Genomic DNA, 6,481 nt, shown 5'->3' with positions numbered 1-6,481 from the left:
GAGGCTCAAGGGCGAGACCGAGAATGACTTGTGATAAAACTTGAGTTTTTATTTGTTAAACTATATAATTTGTATTGAACTATTTTTTTGAACTATTTGACGGCGTGAACTATTTGTTGAACTATTTGATTTATGTGATGAAACACGCCAAACTATGTGACGAACCAATTGATTCCTATTTGTATGCGAAAATACACGCCGAACCACGCCGAATATGGGCCAATTCATGCAGGTATCGGGCCGTTTTTGGACATAATTGGGCCGAACACTGGGCCGAAATCGGCGCCTGGGGGCGACGGCTGGATGCCGAACCGCCCCAGCGCCGAGATTATCGCCCACGCGCCCCAGGCCGCTCTTTTTCGGTGCCCTAGTGGGGCCGAACGGCTGGAGATGCTCTTAGGAGTTGGGATTTAAGGTATACTAGATGACTTGTCGCGCCATTTGGCGCGAAGACGAATTTGAACCAAGAACTAAAAGAGATTACTTTGCTTTTTTGTAGCATACGATGTTGATATATACTCTTTTGTGAAATGTTGTGGATCATTATTGAAGTCAGGGGACTACATGTCGACTCCTATCTTCTCTTAAAACAAAACAAAAAAACATATCATTTCCTCTCTTCAAAGCATCTCCTCGGGTGCTCTGTTTGGTGTGCGACGAATCCTGCACCACCACCGCCAAAGCCAAGGTAAGTGTTATTTACATAGAAGAAAAACAATGCATGATACGGTTATATAGACATCTCTAGGAAAATAATGAACTGCAGATGTAGATGGAGACTAAAACAAAGAAAGCATTAAGAATCAAGATGAAGGTCTGGTCATAGTATTTATACTCAGTCGGGAGTTTCAAATGAAGTACCAGCCATGACATAGTTAAATTTCAGTTAAAATATCACGTAAGAACTTTTCAACTGAACTTAAAAGATCATACTGAGACTCCACCATTTGACACCCACCGAGAAGGTTCTCATATAGATGGACCCACGAGACAAACTTACGATGGGTTAGACCAAAAATAGGAAACATTTTCCTGCCAAAGGTATTTCGGAATTAAGGGGAGGAAAACACAGAAAAATTATTGCCTCTCGTCTTGTCATAATTAGAACTGTTCTACTATCACACCAAATGGTGGACGGCCAGCCCTCCCACACATCTATGAATGACTAAAAAAAGAGGGTCAGAAGCAAGGGCATTATCACAAACCATTGTTCCATATCTGAATTACAAAACGTAAATTTTTAACTAAACGTAATAATGTATTACAGGCTAACCAAATCAACTTGCATGCATGAAAAAGAATTTAGCGTATCCAATCATTTGCGGCAACAAGACCAACTTATATTATTCAAAGGAAAGTCAACATATAAAAATACGGATTTCAGCCAGGACTGCGCTAAATTTATTAACCTATGTTTTAAATTTATATTCATTTGTTAATCAGGTAAACAAGTAAAAACACCTTGAGCAACAGGCATATCAATAAGGTTGGAGGGGAAAAAATACACAACAAACTGCTTGGCGGTGCATATCCTTTGTTTATTAAGATGCTATTTTGCAGGAGTAACTAAGACTTAATAGCACACCTTAAGCACCATGGATGTCGCATATTATACATAAGATCCCTCCTCTTCGTTGCTACAAAATGTATGAAAAGCAAAAAATATCATAAAAGAGAACAGAGGGCAGGTAGAATGCTGTCATATTAAAAAAATAGGTTCTCGGAAAAATTATATCGACTTATCACTACTTTATGTGCAGGTAAGGAAGTAACTTGAGTTGTGACCTATGAGCAAGTATATATCTCAATAGTAGGTGAAAAGAAGTCAATCTCTGAAGATTCTTACCATATGTATCTCGGCTAGATGTCTTTGCTTCGAGCAAATCTTTCAGTCCTTTCATCGCCGTCACAACTTCTTCAGCTCTTCACTGTAAAACCTATGTGGAGCAGGGTAGCATAACTAAGAAACGAGAAAACAAACAATTTTCTGTTTCTGATTCAAAGACGGGAGTTTATGCATCTCAAAACTCTTACCATTTGCATCCCTTCTTCAGCCATACGGTCCCTGGAGCACAGCCCTGCCATCAACCAACTCCGGTTGGACCAGCCCACAAAAGCCCATGCACTAGGATTACAGCCATGACAACTAAAGACCACAATGATCATCACTTCTAAACACCTGACATGGTGTGAGAATTTAGGAGCGGATAGCACGCAGGCATGAACCACAGTTGTATAGATGACTGACAGGGTGGTCAGGGACGACAGACTTGCTAACGCTAGGAGATAATTGTAGATAAGAAAATAGTTAACTTTTGAAGAAAAATATGAAAAAATTGCAGTGTCATGCAAAGCCAGCAAAAATAAATAGCTAACTAAGAATTCATGGAAGACTTATCCTACGCTAAACTAAAAGCTAGTTAGAACTATAAACATGCAAGCTCTTACATTACTTCGAACTGCTAACCTCAAATATGAGATCATGAAGAATGAATGTCGTATGGTGCTGACTGCCAATATGGTAAATACATGTATTTGTTAAGGTACCTATAAACTAAAGGCAAGAAAACTGACAATTTTGAGATCAGGGAACCCATTCTGAGTAGGCCTTGTACCAAATCAAATGAAAAAACGAAAATTATGCAGGGGAATGGATCTGTGGTTGCCGGACTCGCCACCCATCATCTACAGGTTACAGAGAGTACCAAGAACCTGTGTGAGTGTGTGGCAGTCACCACCACACTGGCACACCATTAGTCACAGTCCATGTGTACAGTTTGATATGCTCAGCCTCGCCACCGCAAACACCCGACACAACCATTAGAACTCTACAATCCTTGTAGTCATTTTAAATCCTAAGAATGCAAGAAACTTACCAAAACAACAGATTGATTAAAATGCTTCACTCATGGCCTTGGACTCTGGTGTCAACATACTCCTCAATTAACTTCCTTTGTCAGTCAAACCTGGAACGGACAAACTAAATCGCTATGAATTAACATGATTGAGGCAAGCACTGAGCGGAGGAGAGAAAAAAATCCATGGCCGTTCACCTATCCTTGGTCGGGTGACGAGAGACATTGTGCAACTTCCTTGCATTCTTCACCCCATTCTGCAATTAAGGCATTGTTAGAGAGTAATTCTCTCGCTATCATGTGCTCGTGAGACGCCCCTTATAATCTCTTCTATATCATAATTTTTCATGGTTTAATTGAAAAAAAGTAGTAGCACATAATGCATATTATAGATTCTACAGAGCAAACATACCTGTATCAGCGAGGGACTCCACGAACAGTTGCTAATGCAAATGGAGTTGTTCTGTCTGAACCAAACACCACTAAATCTGCAAAGCTATCAACAAACATAAGAGCCAACTCCCTCCACCCTCCCTCTCAAAAACTGGTCAGTAAAACAAATGGAATGGTCATCAACGAGCATTATGCACATGCATGCATCAGGTTTACGGGAAGACAAACATGAAAAGTTCACAATGTTGGTATTAGCCACGAATTCATCTGCAAACTGATATAACATCTAAACTGTAGAAAAGTATATACTGGTTCAGATCGCAAGCAGCAGGGTCTAAAGAGGTACTAATACACATTATTTTTTAAAGGACAGTATGTCTTTTATGGTGCAATCTGCTAATTCAAGCTAGATAAGTTTTATGGTTCGGAAACCAAATCCATTGTTCCGAATTTGCATCGTACACAGAATGTACCCAGGCATGGACAATCAATTGAACCGAGTCAACAGGTGAAACAAAGACTTGCAAAGCAGGCAGGACGAGAAGGAACACCAACAAAAAAAGAACGGAATCCATCAGGGCACAAGCATTTCATCGAATAGTAGGGCAGCAAGAAAAGGTGGGGCTAATTTTCTCACCTCAATGCCGAAGGTAAGATTCATGCAGGGACCTACCCGAGAGGCAAACAGCACAAAACCTGTGGAGGACAGAAATCTAAGGACTAAGGCCAAAGAAGAATTTGAGGAGGCAAAGGAAGGATGAACATGGAAGAAATACAAAAGCAAAACAGGTTTAGGTAACATATTCAAGTGTGATTATTAAATGTATCATCACACACACTACCAAATATAGTTATTGAATCGATAGCTGGACCTACCTGATGTTGGAAATATGCCCTAGAGGCAATAATAAATTAGTTATTATTATTATATTTCCTTGTTCATGATAATCGTTTATTATCCATGCTATAATTGTATTGATAGGAAACTCAGATACATGTGTGGGTACATAGACAACACCATGTCCCTAGTAAGCCTCTAATTGACTAGCTCGTTGATCAATAGATGGTTACGGTTTCCTGACCATGGACATTGGATGTCGTTGATAACGGGATCACATCATTAGGAGAATGATGTGATGGACAAGACCCAATCCTAAGCCTAGCACAAAGATCGTGTAGTTCGTATGCTAAAGCTTTTCTAATGTCAAGTATAATTTCCTTAGACCATGAGATTGTGCAACTCCCGGATACCGTAGGAATGCTTTGGGTGTACCAAACGTCACAACGTAACTGGGTGGCTATAAAGGTGCACTACGGGTATCTCCGAATGTGTCTGTTGGGTTGGCACGAATCGAGACTGGGATTTGTCACTCCGTGTGATGGAGAGGTATCTCTGGGCCCACTCGATAGGACATCATCATAATGTGCACAATGTGACCAAGGGGTTGATCATGGGATTATGTGTTACAAAACGAGTAAAGAGACTTACCGGTAACGAGATTGAACAAGGTATCGGCATACCGACGATCGAATCTCGGGCAAGTACAATACCGCTAGACAAAGGGGATTGAATACGGGATTGATTGAATCCTCGACATCGTGGTTCATCCGATGAGATCATCGTGGAACATGTGGGAGCCAACATGGGTATCCAGATCCCGCTGTTGGTTATTGGCCGGAGAGTTGTCTCGGTCATGTCTGCATGGTTCCCAAACCCGTAGGGTCTACACACTTAAGGTTCGATGACGCTAGGGTTATAGGGAATAGATATACGTGGTTACCGAATGTTGTTCGGAGTCCCGGATGAGATCCCGGACGTCACGAGAAGTTCTGGAATGGTCCGGAGGTAAAGATTAATATATGGGAAGTCCTGTTTTGGTCACCGGAAAAGTTTCGGGTGCTATCGGTAACGTACCGGGACCACCGAGAGGGTCCCGGGGGTCCACCAGGTGGGGCCACTAGCCCCAGAGGGCTGTGTGGGCCAAGTGTGGGAGGGGACCAGCCCCAGGTGGGCTGGTGCGCCCCCCACCAGGGCCCAAGGTGCCTAGGGTTGAAAATCCTAGGGAAAGGGGGCGCCTCCCCCTTGCCTTGGGGGGCAAGGCAAACCCCCTGGCCGCCGCCCCCTCCTCAGATTGGATCTGAGGGGGCCGGTCCCCCTGTCCCTTGCCCCTATATATATGTGGGGGATGGGAGGGCAGCCGCACCCAAGTTCTGGCGCAGCCCTCCCCGCTCCCAAGTCCTCCTCCTCTCCCGCGGTGCTTGGCGAAGCCCTGCAGGATTGCCACACTCCTCCACCATCACCACGCTGTTGTGCTGCTGCTGGACGGAGTCTTCCTCAACCTCTCCCTCTCTCCTTGCTGGATCAAGGCGTGGGAGACGTCACCGGGCTGCACGTGTGTTGAACGCGGAGGTGCCGTCCGTTCGGCACTAGGATCTCCGGTGATTTGGATCACGACGAGTACGACTCCTTCAACCCCGTTCTTTTGAACGCTTCCGCTTAGTGATCTACAAGGGTATGTACATGTACTCCCCTCTCTCTTGTTGCTAGTCTCTCCATAGATAGATCTTGGTGACACGTAGGAAAATTTTGAATTTCTGCTACGCTCCCCAACAGTGGTATCAGAGCTAGGTCTATTGCGTAGATTCTTTGCACGAGTAGAACACAAAGTAGTTGTGGGCGTTGATTTTGTTCAATATGCTTACCGTTACTAGTCCAATCTTGTTTCGACGGTATTGTGGGATGAAGCGGCCCGGGCCGACCTTACATGTACACTTACGTGAGACAGGTTCCACCGATTGACATGCACTTGTTGCATAAGGTGGCTACCGGGTGCCAGTCTCTCCCACTTTAGTCAGATCGGATTCGATGAAAAGGGTCCTTATGAAGGGCAAATAGCAATTGGCATATCATGTTGTGGCTTTTTGCGTAGGTAAGAAACGTTCTTGCTAGAAACCCGAAGCAGACACGTAAAACATGCAAACAACAATTAGAGGATGTCTAACTTGTTTTTGCAGGGTATGCTATGTGATGTGATATGGCCAAGAAGAATGTGATGAATGATATGTGATGTATGAGATTGATCATGTTCTTGTAATAGGAATCACGACTTGCATGTCGATGAGTATGACAACCGGCAGGAGCCATAGGAGTTGTCTTAATTTATTGTATGACCTGCGTGTCATTGAACAACGCCATGTAATTGCTTTACTTTATTGCTAACCGGTAGCCATAG

At 43.4% G+C, this 6,481-nt stretch overlaps 1 long non-coding RNA gene across 1 annotated transcript; it reads right to left on the bottom strand.

Moving 5' to 3' along the window:
- Nucleotides 1-1,584: 1,584 nt before the first annotated feature.
- LOC119281791 lies at nt 1,585-2,213 on the bottom strand. The gene is made up of 3 exons (XR_005138553.1): nt 2,035-2,213; nt 1,847-1,937; nt 1,585-1,637 (listed from the first exon to the last, which is right to left on the bottom strand). It is a non-coding gene; the product is annotated as an uncharacterized LOC119281791 (long non-coding RNA).
- Between the last annotated feature and the right edge of the window lie 4,268 nt (nt 2,214-6,481).

The sequence above is a fragment of the Triticum dicoccoides genome, chromosome 3B (assembly GCF_002162155.2).
Source record: "Triticum dicoccoides isolate Atlit2015 ecotype Zavitan chromosome 3B, WEW_v2.0, whole genome shotgun sequence".
NCBI classification, from domain to species: Eukaryota; Viridiplantae; Streptophyta; class Magnoliopsida; order Poales; family Poaceae; genus Triticum; species Triticum dicoccoides.
This window is presented reverse-complemented; position numbering and strand designations above follow the sequence as displayed.